General features: G+C 36.4%; 1 protein-coding gene across 1 annotated transcript in view; it reads right to left on the bottom strand.

Moving 5' to 3' along the window:
* The window catches only part of LOC126727019 (uncharacterized), a 70,039-nt gene that overhangs the window by 13,709 nt on the left and 39,883 nt on the right, over positions 1–16,447 (bottom strand). The window lies entirely within an intron of this gene.

Genomic DNA, 16,447 nt, shown 5'->3' with positions numbered 1-16,447 from the left:
GGGTATACAAACTTAAACGCAACAGTGATGGCTCTATCAGTCGTTACAAAGCAAGACTTGTGGCAAAGGGCTTTCATCAACAATTTGGTGTGGATTTTGATGAGACGTTTAGCCCTCTCATTAAGCCTCCAACTGTGAGGATTATTTTATCCCTTGCTATTCAATTTAATTGGCCCTTAAAGCAGCTTGATGTGCGAAATGCTTTCCTCCATGGTCATCTCAAAGAGACTGTTCACATGGTCCAGCCCTCTGGTTATGTTGATCACAAGTTTCCCAACTATGTCTGTAAGCTTCAAAAATCTCTCTATGGGCTGAAACAGGCTCCCCATGTCTAGTTTGAGAGGTTTTCTACTCACCTCCTTCACATGGGATTTGCATCTTCTCAGGCAAATTTATCTCTGTTTATTCTTCATTATAATGGCGTTCTTGTGTATCTCCTGGTTTACGTTGATGACATCATTCTCACTGGTAACTCTCCAGTGTTCATTCAATCTCTTATTGCCCAGTTGAGCCAAACTTTTGAGTTGAAGGATTTGGGGGATTTACACTACTTTCTAGGACTTCACATTCATCGCTCCCCATAGGGGCTTTTTATCAATCAAGCTAAATACATCACTGACCTTCTCACTAAGCATAATATGCTTCATTCTAAGCCTGCCAAAAAACCTTGTGTTCCCAATGTTCGTCTTGTTCCAGATGATGGCTCAGCTCTTCCTGATCCTCATGTTTATCGCAATCTTGTTAGCTCTATGCACTATCTCACCTTCACCAGGCTAGATTTAAGCTTTGCTATGCATCAGGTCTGTCAATTCATGTCCTTCCCCACAGATGTTCATCTTGTTGCTGCTAAATGCATCCTCTGTTATTTAGTTGGTACACAACATTTTGGTGTTCTTCTTAAGCCTGGTCCTTTGTCACTATCTGCCTTCTCCAATTCAGACTGGGCTGGTGACCCATATGATCGAAGATCTACTACTGGCTTTATTGTGTATCTGGGGTCCAACCCCATCACTTGGAGTGCTAAGAAACAACTAACAGTTTCCAGATCCTCCACTGAATCTGAGTACCGTGCTTTAACTTTCTCTGCTACTGAACTTTGTTGGATTCGTCAGGTTCTTCATGATTTGGGCATTTTTCTTGCTCTTCCTCCCAAGATCTGGTGCGATAACGTCTCTGCCTTAGCTATTGCTTCCAATCCTGTTTTTGACGCTCGCACGAAGCACATCGAGGTTGACTACCATTTCGTTCGTGAACGAGTTCTTTGCAAGGATCTTTAGATTAAATACATCTCTACATATGATCAGCTTGCAGACATTTTTACAAAGAGTCTGCCAACGCACCGTTTCCAGATTCTCTATTCCAAAATCTTGTTCACTGTGGTGCCCAAGCTTTTGAGGGGGGATGAAGATAGATTTAAAGAAGTTCCTAACAGCTAGTGTTTCAAATATAATATCATTTCTCATTAAAGAAATGGTGTCGGTTTGATCAGGTCAAGTAGCTGTGTTATTGGTCAAAGATGGTGTGTTTCAACACTGTCTAACCTTATCTTTGACTTGTAAAATATCAGAGTTCAGTTGCAGAAAAGTCCAGCTGTTGGTGATGTTAATTAAGGTCGGTCTGGAGGTTAGAGTTTGTAGCTGATGACGTGTCACTCACTTGTGTAATCGTCCCAATTTTTACGGATCTACGGCTAGGTAGTTAGAGTAATCTATCTTTGAGATTGTGTATATATATTCACATAAAGATGTATCAGTATGAAAATAGTTGCTATTCATTTCATTCATTCTCTCACAGCTCTCTCCACTTTCTCTCTCTCTCTCTCTCAATCTTTTTTTTGGTTCTTCCGCCATTGTTGGAAAAACTCTATTTTCTCAAGTAAACTTTCAGAGAAGACTGGAGAGAGAGAGAGAGAGAGAAGAGATAAAACCTTTTTTTTTATTGAGAAAAGAGAATAAAAAATAATTTTTTTTATGCCTTCTTGCTACAATAAATTGCTATTCTTTGTAGTTTACTACAGCTAGAAGGAAAGAAGAAAAAAAAAATTTGCATTTGGCTCCACTAAAGTTGGGTACTAATTGGAGTTTGTGGTGTTAAAAATATCAATTTAATTTTTTTGCACCACCAATACTAATGTTCTAAGGAAAGAGGAAAAAGAAGAAAGAAAAGTGAAGAAAAGAAAGTGGGCCCACTAATGAATAAAAAAATAATAAAACTTTTACAATGGTGTACAGTGCGCTCTTAGATTTGAGATTGCACTGTTCATCCATACCAAATATTTTAGCATTTAGAATTTCTCATGTGAGATTTTTTTTGGTATTTGGTGTGCTAAATGCCAAAATATTTGACATTTGACACACTTGATGCTAGTACTTTAAGAGCACTTGTATCCGTCCTTCTATAATAGAAAAAGTGCATTATTTTACACATTTTTTTCAAAATCTACCCACATTAGTCCCTTTATAACGTTGTGCATTTCCAAAATTGCTACAGGAACCGTGCATATTTATATAGTTATCGTAGCTTTCTATTTGATTTTTAAAATTTTTTTCTCTCTCATTTAATTCTCTCTCTCCCCCCTTTACTCTCTTTCTCCTCTATCTTCTTGAATCCAACAAAAACTTATACAAATAATCAAATTCTCCAAATTTATTTTAAATACAGATCCCAAATTCATCAAACCCTCTCCTAAAATAAAATCATCAAACCCATATAACTAATCAAACCCAAAATGCAGAAGTAGTAGAAGAGGAAGAAAATGCCAAAGAGGAAGAAGAAGTAGCAGTGGAGAAATCCTCCTGAAATTCGCCCAAAATGACTGCTCATACTAGTGGAGAAATTTGCCCAAAACCATCACCCAAAATCAAACCCAACCCAAATTGCAAACCCAAAATCACCGCCCATAGTCAAACCAAAATTGAAAAAAAAGAAGAAGAAGAAGGAGAAGAAGAAAAAGATGAAATAAGAAAGAAAAGAAAGGAGAATGAGAAAAAGAACAGGAGAGTGTTAAGAGAAAAAGAAAGAGAGAGTGGTGTGCGTTAAAGGTTGGTGGGGTTGTCAGTAGGTGTGAAATAACAAAAAATTTGAGCAAAATATTATTGAAATAAAAGAGAGTGTAGAATAGATAAACTAATTTGAGTGTTTTGTAAAAGTGATGATGTAAAATAGAAAAAAGTAGGTTCTTTTTGTAAAATAGATAAGTTTTTAGAATTATTGATGCAATTGCTCTAAGTATATCATTTAGATAGGCTTGCATAAAAATAAATAGAATATTGAGATCGAATAAAAATGTTAAGTATTCTTGTCAATATATATAAAAAATGGATGAGAGATAAGTTTAAGTTACACCTAATATAACTTTATAAGAATTACATTTTTTTTTGGACAATTGATATATATTACATCAGGTGAAAGAACACTCAAGAGAATGTCATAATATTTCCCTAAAAATTAGTAATTAAGTCATTAACTCTTTTTATTAAAAAAATTAATAATAAATAATAGCATTAACTCTCTACTCTTTTTCTTTTTTTGATAAATAATTAATTTTCTACTCTCCATCATCATCTTCATCCTCTCTCACATGGTCTTGTGTTCTATGTACTTTCACGCTCAACAATGGAAATTATGGGTGAGTTTAGGAAACAAGTGAAAGTTTTTATTATTATTTTAAGTCTGGGTGTGTTTAATTGCTTCGCTCATTTGCTGCCACCAGTGAAGCTGTCATGCCTCAAACTCGAAAAGGTCCAAAGTATGAGAAAAAGAACCATAAAAAATTGTAGGGGATTTATTTTTCCTCGTGATAAATATAGATAAACATACCAATTTCTCCACAATATAAGTCAGAGCTCTATAACATATTTACAATGATACAAATACAAATCATGTGCCTCCAAAATACATGAATTTATTTCAAAACTCCAAATAAATCAACGCAAGATCTATCGTTTTGAAGAGAATTTCATGATATATTAAGTTATATTAAAACCAAAATTTTATTTAAAAATATAATAATATTTATTAAAATAGTAATGGAACTCTTTTTAAAAGTTTTGAAAAGTTTTGTATTTAGTTTTAATCAAAGTAATATTCTAAAATTCTTGAAATTTTCCAATTGAGTTTCCCTAGAGCAAATTATGTTTCTAATTTTATGCATTTATTTGTAAAGAGTTATTTGGTGCAAGACGAGTGTAGATTTTTGCTATAGAAATAAGCAATTGATACAAGTTACAACTACACCAATGTTACCCTAATTGAGTTACTTGTGTGATTAGTGAATATTAGGAACAAGACGTCCTTTAGTACATACTTCAGGTTTGTTTGGGATCCGTTTATTTTGCTGAAACTGAAAACTTTTTGTTGAAAGTACTATGGATAAAGATAAAAGTTAGTTGAAATAGTACAGTGGGACCTATAAATTGAACCAAAAAGTGCAGTGGAGCCCATAAATAATAGCAAAAATAAGTTGAATAGGAATATAAGCTGAAAAAAAAAATATCCAATCTTGTTTCCAATCTTGTTGCAAGTTCCTTGTCTTTTCCTAGTAACCATATAACGGTATTTGCATATTGGAAGATGAACAAAATTTAGCTACAAAATTGGTTGTAGTATAAGGCTACAACCTTATTTAATATCTTTTTATTAGATATGAATTTTGACAAATTCACCGTTGAATTACTTTTTCTTTTTATATCCTCTATGTTTGCAAAATTTCTAGAAAATTAAAGATTAATAGTTATGTCATCAATAAATTATTTAAATTACAAGTTTTAGTAGTTTAAAGTTGTGCATAAAATATAGGGTTATAGATCATATAGTACATAATATCTGATTGGCACAAAAGTTTACATGTGTATTAAGAGTGTAAAAAATATGCAACTCAATGGTTAGATTTTCAAAATATGCAGTAATGTTGTTGAGGTTCAAAATCGCAATAAAGAACCAGACCCTTAATAATGGGAGAGGCCTAACCCATGAAGAAGAAAGGCTTGGACCTTAGAAAAAATAAAGAAGGGAGGAGCTCGGCCCATGGAGAGAAAAGAACAAAGTGTTAGGCCTTAGGAAGAAAAAAGAGGTACAAAGGGAAGCATGGGTCATGGACTTAAGCAAGAGGTGGCATCCAAGGAAGCCCAAAAGGGAGGCAAGTAGGAGATGATGGGCCAGGTTGTATAGGATCCACCAGAGTTAGGGGGGGTCCTCTAGAAATGCTGGGGAAAACCAACTGGGACATGGATAGCTCAGGGTGGCATACCCATAGGCACAAGAAACGAAAGAGGTTATGTCCCATCAACCGCCTACAATTCAGGAGAAAACTTTGGGAATAGATGGTGGCTTAGAAGTCAGCACTTGATGAAGGAGCCTAGTACCTCGGGTAAAGCAAGAAAGGGAACCAAGAAGGAAGGTGGTTAGGAGCCTTTCTACCTTTCATCATCAGCAATGAGGAATTTTGCCTATTTAAAGGAAATGGACAAAGTGTGAAGTAGCTAGAGCTCTAAGATGTCTTTTTAAAGGCCTTGGAAAAAGGATAAGAAGCCTTGACTTAGGAAGAGTATTTGGGATTACTTAAACAGGATCTCCCATAATAGGAAGGTCAGTTGGGGACTTTTGGGCAGCCAAACCTCAAAATGGGAAATAATGAGAGAAAGAGAAAAGGATTAGTCACCAATATTACAGACATAACATTGGTTTTAGTACCCAAAACACCAAAAGAATGGATCAAAGGCATGGAAAAACCCTAGAAGTGGCACTATAAAAGGGGGCTAAAGCTTTAGCCAAAAGGGGCATTCAGCAGGAAGCAATTAATGTACTAGAAAAGACACTAGAAAGAGAGCTATGAGCTTGAAATAGAGTGAGGAGTGAGGTACTGTGAAGGATCCTACAGAAAAATACTTTAGGATACACTTGGATTCAAACTTCACAAGATTTGGAAGCCCAAAGAGAGCTATCTAAACCTATGATTTTTGAACTTTATTGAACCTTATGATATATTCCAAAAAAGTAGGACTCAATATATTCAAATTATTGATATAATGAAAAATATAATCTCACTCTATTTTGAGGATCCCTTCTTTATTTTATTTACACTCTTTGAGTACTTTTGCTTTTCCTTAGTTATTCAATTAACCAATATATATATATATATATATATATGTCCATGTATATTTGTGTTGTGGAGCTCATGTCTTGTGCACAGATTGGCTCGTAAATAGTCCAACAAAGCTGCGGTGAGTCAAGCTCAGTCCACCAACTATCTATACCATCCTTTGGAGGCCTAAGTACCCCTTAGACCACTGGGCTTGGGCTTTGTCCAAAGAAAGAACCCACAAATATTTATTTTATTGAGTAAAGTTGTAGTCTTATACTACAACAAATTTTGTAGCTAAACTTTGTCCATGAAAGATAGAGCATATTTATTAAATTTTTGTTTTTCCTTGAGAAAAAAAACATGTTAAGCATGGTATTAGCAAAACATATTAAAATTTATACATTTTGAAAATAGAAAGTAATTGAAAACACTACTAATTATAATATGTATATATGTATATGAGAGAGTGAGAAAGATAGACCACAGTGTTGGCCTATGATAGCAGTATGGAGAATAGACATTTGGTCATTTATGTGAAAGTGATAACTTAAATCTAAATCCACAATATTTTTAGCCAAAAATTCGGCCATTTTTTTTTCTAACCAAGGGTAGCAACCCTATGTTTGTTTTGTTTAGACCCCTGTAAATCAGATTTGTTTAATCTAATTAATTAGCCAAGTAGTAATTCCGATTAATTATTCAGATCTAGGTTTAACACATGCAAACATATTACTTTAGTACGGAAATATAAAGAAGACAGTAATATGATGACCTAGGAAAACCAATGAAACCAACTGTAGACATCGCATTTTGTACCCCTTACTACTTGAGCCCCCGTTCCTCAATGATACTAAAATCTAAGACCTAAGGTTGGTTTAGGGCTCAATCAGATGTTAAATTGACTTGAGAAATGTTAAAATAAAAAATATAACTTTTAATGAGAAAATAAATCTATTTTGAAAAATAAAGTTAAGGAAGCTTTTGGCATGCGCACGCAGGAATCAGCCTACATGCGTAGCCATAACATATTCGCATGCAGGCCTGATCTTACGCGCGCATGTAAGGTTCTAGAAACATAAAAAAATGCTAGTTTTCGATATTAAAGATTGAGATTTGAAACGAATCCCAGATAGTATGGGAGCTTCCAAGCCTTATCTACCCAATGTACCTAGGCCTTCAAAGCTCCTACTCCAATAAGGTTACGCCGAACCTATTTCTTCTTTAGCTTACTGGATTCCGCTACTGACCATAGCATCAACCAATATGAAATTGGTCCCTTCTTAATTGCTTCCCAAAGCACTAAACAAGCTTCTCACAGATATGAGTATGGTGAGAAAAGGTTTTGGTAATATACCTCTCAAGGATGTAACAATGGAGAGGAAGAGAGTGGAGGAATTTGAAGAGTCTCTATGTGAAGATTGGGGATGAGTCAATCTTGTTTTTCTCTAGGGTTTCTCTCTCAAAATTCTCTCTGGAAGCTCTCTACATTTCTTGGGTATAAGGGGTATATATACTAAGGTGAGAAAGGAATGTGAAGAGTTAGGTTTTTCAAAACAGAGCTGACTGGCAGCTTGGCCTCGTGACTTGACTGAGCCGCGAGTTCCAACTGCAAGGTAACTGAATGGCCAGTCTATCCTTTTTATCCTATAGTGCTCCAATTGGCATGATGCTTCAACTTCTTCGCACTCTCTCACACACTACCCTTACATGATTCCCACATAAATACAAGGTTACTAATTGCTAAAATATAAGAAAATTTGACACAAAATAAAGCCAATAAGATGGTTAATAAAATTCAACCTTATATTTCTGTTTAGCATAGTATATATAGTAGAAACTTGATAAAGTATCTCGATAAAATGTTTACATTTAATTGGTGTCTTTTATCTATCTCTCTCTCTCTCACTCTAAAAAAAAAAAAAAATGAGAGAGGAGGAAGAAGTGAAATCTTACATTAGAGTTGGAAGGTGGATATCTTACCAAAAATCAAATGCTTTCTATGGATGTCTCTACATAGTATTATTCCTATGAAAGCCATTTTTAAAATGAGGGGTATGGGCTATAACGCCATGTGCAGCATTCACTCGAGCCATGATCTGGAATCAATTATCCATTGTTCCTCACCTGAATGCTTGTATTAAGCTGGCCTTTAAGTCCTTCCTTATTCCTTGGTGTTTATTGCAAGTGTTACAGCTGAGCCTTGGGCTGTTAGAGATGGTTTAAACTTATGCATCCAAACTTGACTAACTCTAATCTGTCTTCTTTGGTCAATATTTGCGGAGAGCTTTTAAGTAGGATCCCCAACCTGAGGTTAAACATCTCTTAACAGAAGCTAACATGTAGGCTAGTGCACCACTAGCTTGAAGAAGGATTGACTTGTGACAGAGTTTTGTTATCTTTGATTCTCCTCCTTCTAACATTTTATATTGCTTTTGAATTTGATATTATGGGCATGTACCATGATAAAAACTCCTGGAGTAATTCTAGTTAATTAAAGTTCCTCTTATTACCCAAAATTTGAAAAACAAAGGCCCACATAAGATAATAACGGTAAAAGTGGGTATTTAAATAACTAAATATAACATGTATGACACTAAACCCAATGACCTAAGCTTTTGAGTTAAATGGTATCTGTAGAGAGGGAAAATTCCCGACCTATCACAAGCTGACACGTCACATTACCAAGTCCACAAAATACAACCAATTACAAAGCAACACGTAATGTTACTAGGTTTTGCTATCACTATTCAGAAACCAACAGAAATTTGCCAAGTGTCATGCAAAAACCAATCATGCATCAGCGCACGTGTAAGCAATGACACAAACAGTCTCGCAAGTGTAAGCGATGACACAAGCAGCGTCGCACGTGTAAGCGATGACATAAGCGGACCAATCAGGCTGTGACATGTGTCACCAATTAGACTCCGCCACGTGTTGCTCACCCACCTCCAAACTCCTATAAATAGAAGCCTTCCTAAGACATTTAGGAGGACGAAGATTCAGAAGTGAAAAAGCTCTGCGAAGATCAAGCCTCAAAGCCTTCAAGAACTTCAATCCCAAAATCGGAGAACATTCGAAGCAAAATCATCCAGATCATCTGCCTAGATCCTAAAGTTTGCGGGAATCAAGCCAAAAGTGTCTGAAAACATCAACAAATCATAAATCAGTGAAGCTCTACGAATCCAAGCCTCTAAAGCCCCAAAGAACTTCCACCACAAACCTTCGAAGACGAAGAACACATAAAGAACACGAAGAACGCGAAGAACAAAGGATTTCTAACAAGCTCATAGCCAGAGATTCATTGTAATTCCGTTTCAGCAATCTTCGATCCATCCCTCAACCAAATTGAAGGATATTTTGTGTTCAAGTTAAAACCACATTACCACAAATCCAATTAATAAGTCTTGCAAGGAGATCGAATCAGAGGATCACTCTTTTATAATTTCAGAGAATTGTACTACACAATCATAAATACAAATTCGCATTTGTGAAACTATTTTACTCGTTTGATTTATTTCAAACTAGAAATTTAGTTGCTTACAAATTCTGGCACGCCCAGTGGGACATCTCTGCCTTCCATCTCATTCTCCTTCAAAGAAAGAAATCAACATCACCTTGCTACCAACTTCAATGGCCTCTAGCAAGAACATTCAAGCTTTAACAATAACTACTTCAATTAGACTCGGTACAGCTACTACCAACAACTGCATTGGTGCAATCAATTGTAGCCAACCTAAAGCAAACAATCAACTTCAATCTCAATCAACCAAGGAAGCCAAGGTCCAGACAATCATCTCCTTAGACCCTCTTACAAGAAACAAGGTCATCAACAAGGACATCTCCACCTTGGAACACCTCAAGTATGGGGGTAAATCTTCTTCTTCCTACACAAGAAGTTGGTCGCACGATTTCTCTCACATTAAAGGGAACCCAAAAGATGAGATTCCACGTGCTCACATCAAATCACTTTTTTCTCCATCATCTTGGGAAGTTGTGTCAGTCATGATGACTAACACCTCTACCATGGAAGAAAAGATGGCCGAAATGGAACAAAGGGTTGTCCTTCTCACAAAAGCACTTGAAGATAAGGACCTCTGAATTGCAACTTTGATGAACAAACTCGAAGTACAAGATCTTGGTGAATCAAGCAATGGTCATAAATTCACATCTACGAAGAATGACAAAGGGAGAGAAATTGAAAACACTTCCCGACGAGAACAATCTACTTCGGTTGCTTCGTTGTCAGTCCAACAATTACAAGACATGATAACAAATACCATCCGAGCACAATATGGAGGTTCTTCTACAAGTTCTCTCACATATTCAAAACCTTACACAAAGCGCATTGACAACATGAGAATGACAAATGGGTATCAACCCCCCAAGTTCTTGAAGTTTGATGGCAAAGGAAATCCTAAGCAATACATTGCTCACTTTGTAGAAACTTGTGAGAACGCAGGGACTCAAGGAAGCCTCCTTGTAAATCAATTTGTCCGTTCACTCAAGGGAAATGCCTTTGATTGGTATACAAAATTAGAACCTGAGTCAATTGATAGTTGGGAGCAAATCAAAAGAGAGTTTCTTGACCGATTCTATAGCACACGTCGAATAGTGAGCATGATGGAGCTTACTAATACCAAGCAATGGGAAAATGAGCCAGTGGTCGATTATATCAATCGATGGCGTTCTTTGAGTTTAGATTGCAAGGATAGACTTTCTGAAATATCTGCTGTAGAGATGTGCATCCAAAGCATGCATTAGGGACTTCTTTACATCCTTCAAGGGATAAAGCCCCGAACATTTGAAGAGTTAGCAACTCGTGCGCATGACATGGAATTGGGTATCTCTAGCCATGGATGTACAAACCCTCCCATACTTGAGGAAAGCAAAAAGGAAGTAAGGAAGAATGACAGGAATGCAAAAGCCAACCTCAAAGACCCAATGGTTGTTAACACTGCCATAGTTAAGGTTCCAAGAAGAGGAGCAAAGGCAAATGAAGAACAGCTTGAAGGGTGGCAAAAGAATGAAGTGCGTCGCCTGACCTTTAAGGAACGTGAGCAAAAAGTATATCCGTTCCCCGATGAAGATGTGCCAAACATCTTAGAACAACTATTGCAATTAAAGCTGATTGAATTGCCAGAATGCAAGCGACTAGAAGACATGGGGAAAGTTGATGCCCTAACTACTGCAAATATCATCGCATCATTGGCCACCCAATCCAAAAATGCTTCGTCTTCAAATAAAAAATCATGAAGCTTGCCAAAGAAAACAAGATTGATCTAAACTTTGATGAAGTTGTTGGGTTAAACCACATGACCGTTGCTTGTGATGTACTTCCAACTCTCAAGTAGGGGGCAAACACCAACCAAGCTCACAAGTTGATCAACAATGATGATGGCATAAGGATCGGCCCCATCAATGGGAAATTCCTTAAACACTTCTACACTTGAAAATCAAGGATTGCTCCTTGGTAAGAGTTTAAACTGCCCACTGTAGCGTTGCAAGAGTACATGATGTCTTCCCATTACCCTTCAAAGCGTACCAATAAGGAGAAATTAATCCTACTCCATGTCACCAACTGTGAGTGTGGCGTAGCGGTTGGACGCCCGTGTCTCCCTTGAGGCCAAGGTCTCGGGTTTGATTAGTGGTGATATCCACTATTACACACTGCGCCCCCTTTTTTGCAAAAAACACATAAGAAAAAAAAAATTATAATAAAAAAAAATTTTGTTGAACTACGTGATGACTTGATCCCTCTCCGGGGTACGTAGGCAGCTTAGTACTTGTCACTAAGCTTAGTCACATGAAAAGAAGAAGGATGGCCAGTCTAACTTGAGGAGTTTTCCAACAGTCATCAATGTGCTTTTAAGGTCCTTTTAGTTGGCAAGACATTGCTTAAAAAGACAGACGACTGTTCAATAGGATGATCAAAGATCGATGTAGTAGAAAATGAAGACTCTAAGAAGTTGACGTTGCTTAACTTTCTTTGAAATGATGATGAACATAAGTTGATGCTTGGTTGTGGAGTAAAACAAAATATCCAACTTCTTTTGCAAGAAATGAAGTCTTCATGGCATTGCCCATCTTCAATGGATATTCTCCCACATTTCTGCAGTATGCTTTGCATCACTTATCTCCTGGGGGCATCTTCTTGTACCTTGCAAGTTTAAACTACACCATTTCTCTTCTAGGTTGTGCCACTTCATAACTCTGAAATTAGAACTACATCATTTCCCTTCTGAGTGGTGTTGTTTCACATCATGTCTCTGAAATCTGGATGACGTCAACTTCCTCCGGAATGATGATAGATTATATATCTGAAGTCGGTGTGGCATCATCTCTCCTCTATGGGCATGTTCGTGCAATGTCAAAATTCTTGGTAGCATGTTTCAAGATCTTCAAAGTCTTGGTAGCATGCTCTGGCATCTTCAAATGAGCTATGTTGCCTCTAAAAATTTGGTGCGACTTCAATGCGAGTGCAAATGCTAATGTGGAGTGTTGTCGTGGATTTATGGCAAAGATGAATGTTGGCACAGCTTCGGCGAATGAAGTGTTGATGTGGTTGCTTCGATGCAAATGAAGTGTTGAATGTTGGCATGGCTTCGACACAGATGAAGTGCTGACATTGCTCCACGGCTTCAATGTAAATGATGGTGCAACTTCAATACGAGTGCAAGTGCTGATGTGGAGTGTTGTTGTGGCTTCATGACAAAGATGAACGTTGGCATGGCTTCAATGCAAATATTGCTTCATGGTAAAGATGAACGTTGGCATGGCTTTGGTGCAAATATTGCTTCATGGCAAAGATGAATGTTGGCATGGTTTCAGTACAAGGACAAATGCTGGCACGACTTCGTTGTAAAAAAACTCTTGATGCGGCTTTGTTGCAAAGACTCTTGACGTAGCATGTTTCAACATCTTCAAAGTCTTGGTAGCATGCTCTGGCGTCTTCAAATGAGCTATGTTGCCTCTAAAAATTTGGTGCGACTTCAATGCGAGTGCAAATGCTAATGTGAAGTGTTGTCGTGGCTTTATGGCAAAGATGAACGTTGGCACAGCTTCGGCGAATGAAGTGTTGACGTGGTTGCTTCGATGCAAATGAAGTGTTGAATGTTGGCATGGCTTCGACACAGATGAAGTGTTGACATTGCTCCACGGCTTCAATTTAAATGATGGTGCAACTTCAATGCGAGTGCAGTGCAAGTGTTGATGTGGAGTGTTGTTGTGGCTTCATGACAAAGATGAACGTTGGCATGGCTTCGGTGCAAATATTGCTTCATAGCAAAGATGAACGTTGGCATGGCTTTGGTGCAAATATTGCTTCATGGCAAAGATGAATGTTGTCATGGTTTCAGTACAAGGACAAATGCTGGCACGACTTCGTTGCAAAAAAACTCTTGATGCGGCTTTGTTGCAAAGACTCTTGATGTGACTGCGTTGCAAAGATTCTTGAGATGGCTGTGTTGAAAAGACAAGTGTTGGTGCAGCTTAAGTGCCAAGGGAAGGATACTGCATAACAAAAACAAGCAACAACAAATTGTCAGTGGAAAATATCATGGCATTCAAAAAAAAAAAAAAAAAAAAAAAAAGAGCTTCAATTTTAATCACTAGCCTGTGAAAAAAAAAAAAAAAAAATTCTCTGCATAATTTCTCTACACTTAAACTATCATACTACCCACTGAAGGCTGTTTGTACAACTCAATGCATGCCCCGGATGGCCTTATATAGAGATTTGTGGAGCTCAAAGTCAGATTTTGCAAACACTCAAGGTCAAGGAAGTCTGCACCAAACCTTGAAAAGAAAAGGGTGCTCATAAATATATCATATTATCAGAAAGAAAATATTACATTAGATCTCAGAAAAAAGTACTTATAGGCCTGCAAAAGTACACATGTCATCTAAAAAACTACTGCACTAGACCTGGGATGAAAATCTTGCCCACATATTTTTCAAAGTTGCCGACCTTGAAAGCAAAAACACTTGCTGGTTTACTAATGTCAAACACTGTCAGAGCTGCCAAAGACATTAATCCACTGTCAGAGCCACCGAAGACTATAGATCCAAGAAACTGACATCACAGAAGTCTTCTACAGCCTTCGATCCACCAAACCTGAAAATTCTAGGCCCAGATGCGCCGCCACAAGCAGCCACAAACTCCTAAACGTCCCGCGGGTTTCTCATTCAAATCTGTTTTTTGTCTGGATAAACATGCATCCTAAGTGATTTAAGATTTACGTTATGTTCTTTTTTTAATAAAAAAAATGTTAATTGTGACCATGTTTTTCGTAATATATATATATATATATATATATATGTAAGGACTCAATTCGTGACGGCCCCAAAATAGTATTGGGTTCGCATGTTGAGGGCCCAAACAATATAATTTGTAGAGCGTGGGTTTGAAAGGCTAGGCCTTGGTCACCAAACGGTGGTTAGTCGTGGTGTTCATACAGAATTAAACCATGTTCGCTCGAGGAGTCTTTCTCCTCGAGACGGTCTGGGAGGCTCTGGTTCTTGGCCTTTTTTCCCAGCCTCTTCTTCGGATTGCTTGTTTCTCCTTTTATATTAGCCTGTATCCCTTATCCTACGTCCACATGTAGGTTTAACTTTCCAGGACTGATACTTGTCCCATCAGCCCATACCCAAAATGGTTGGAGGTGGTTGTAAAAGCTGAAGAGCATGGTTCTGTCAGGTGCAGAGTATTCAATGGCAGTAATGGCAACTTTCCCTTTGTCCTTGGTCGCCATACTGTCCAGCGGTCCTTTCTCTATCAACGCAGATATTTTAGGTTTTTCCCAAAATTGTTCCTATACCGTTCTTGCCCTTTCTTTCAGGAGGGCCACGGGGATGCCGAGGACAGAGTCATCCTCGGCTATGTCTTAAGATTACTTGGACTTTTATTATACGTCTTCGGCTATATCCCTCCTCGGCTCTGGCCTTGGGCCCCAATGTAAAAATGGGTCATGGTCACAAATTATTGGGCCCCACAATATATATATATATATATATATGTAATAATTCTCATTCTCTTATAATTCAATTTGTATTTTTTCCCTATGTATTCTTTTAAAAAAGAAAATACTTGATAAACATGCACCTAAGTGATATAATTTTTAAATTTTGTTTTTTTTTTTCCTTTTTTAAATGTTAATTGTGATTATTTTTTCCTAATAAATATCTTTTTCCTAATAATTCTCATTCTTCTATGATTCCTAGATTGATTAGAAATCTAACTTTCTCACAATTGAAAATTCTCTATGTACGTAGAGTTTTTAGTGTTTATATCCTTATATATTTTTGTGCATAGTTTCTTCTTCTTCTTCTTTTTACGGCTACTTCTATCCTTTTTCTTTTCTTTTTTTCTTTTTTTGTGTGGATAGAAACACTATTTATTGTTCTAATCAATTTTTTCTCTCCCCCATTATTAGTAATTATTATTCTATTATGATTTCTATGTTGATTAAAAATCTAACTCTCTTTTTGTTTGGTTTTTTTTTTTTCTTATTACTTAGGGAATTTGCCGTTTGTGAATTCCATAGTAGAATCTTTATCAAACCTATCACCACACTATTGCATGTATGTATTTCTCTTCTTTGTTTTGTGTGAGAGTGTTTTTTAAAGGTTTTTCTTATGAGTCAGAAAGGCAATTTTAAATCCATGAAATCCATTATATAAACCTCTATAAATATTTATGATTTATCTATTTATTATTTAAGAATTATCAAATTTTGTATTCTCTCCTAAAATAAGGAATAATTTCATCTTTCTATTCATAGTTTGTATTTGTGTTATGTTTATATGTGTGTTATTAAATTAAATTAATTTTCTTGAATAGTTTTAAAATTTTTATTTTACTATTTCTCATTTTTATTTTTGTTGTTAGTAATATTATGAATCTGTTTGGAAATCGCTTATTTTGCTGAAACTGAAAACTTTTTGCTGAAAGTATGTTAAAAAGAAGAAGCTCAAAGCTGACTTTTGGAGCAATGAGACTCACTTAACAGTGCAATGGGACCCACTTTAGGAGCAAAAAATAAGTTAAAAGGTAAAATAAGCTAATTTTTCTCAAATCCCAAACGCAACCTATATGTGTGTGGAAGAGATTGTTTAACATGATGAGCATATAACTTTTTTTTTTTTTTTTAATTTCACTATAATTAATTTTTGTTTTGGTTTTTTACAAATATCAATATTCGAATCTATATTTAGCACCCACAAGATATTTGAATAATATTCATGAAAAATAAAATCTATAACGTAGCATGTTATAAATATCAACAGCATATTTCTTCGCAAGATTGCTATAATCTAGTAATATTAAATCTACATCATGAAAAAGAATCCTCACCTCAACTTAATCTTGCA

This window comes from Quercus robur, chromosome 5, assembly GCF_932294415.1.
Source record: "Quercus robur chromosome 5, dhQueRobu3.1, whole genome shotgun sequence".
Lineage (NCBI taxonomy): Eukaryota > Viridiplantae > Streptophyta > Magnoliopsida > Fagales > Fagaceae > Quercus > Quercus robur.
The sequence above is the reverse complement of the archived record's forward strand: the minus strand, read 5'-3'. Positions and strand labels throughout refer to the sequence as shown.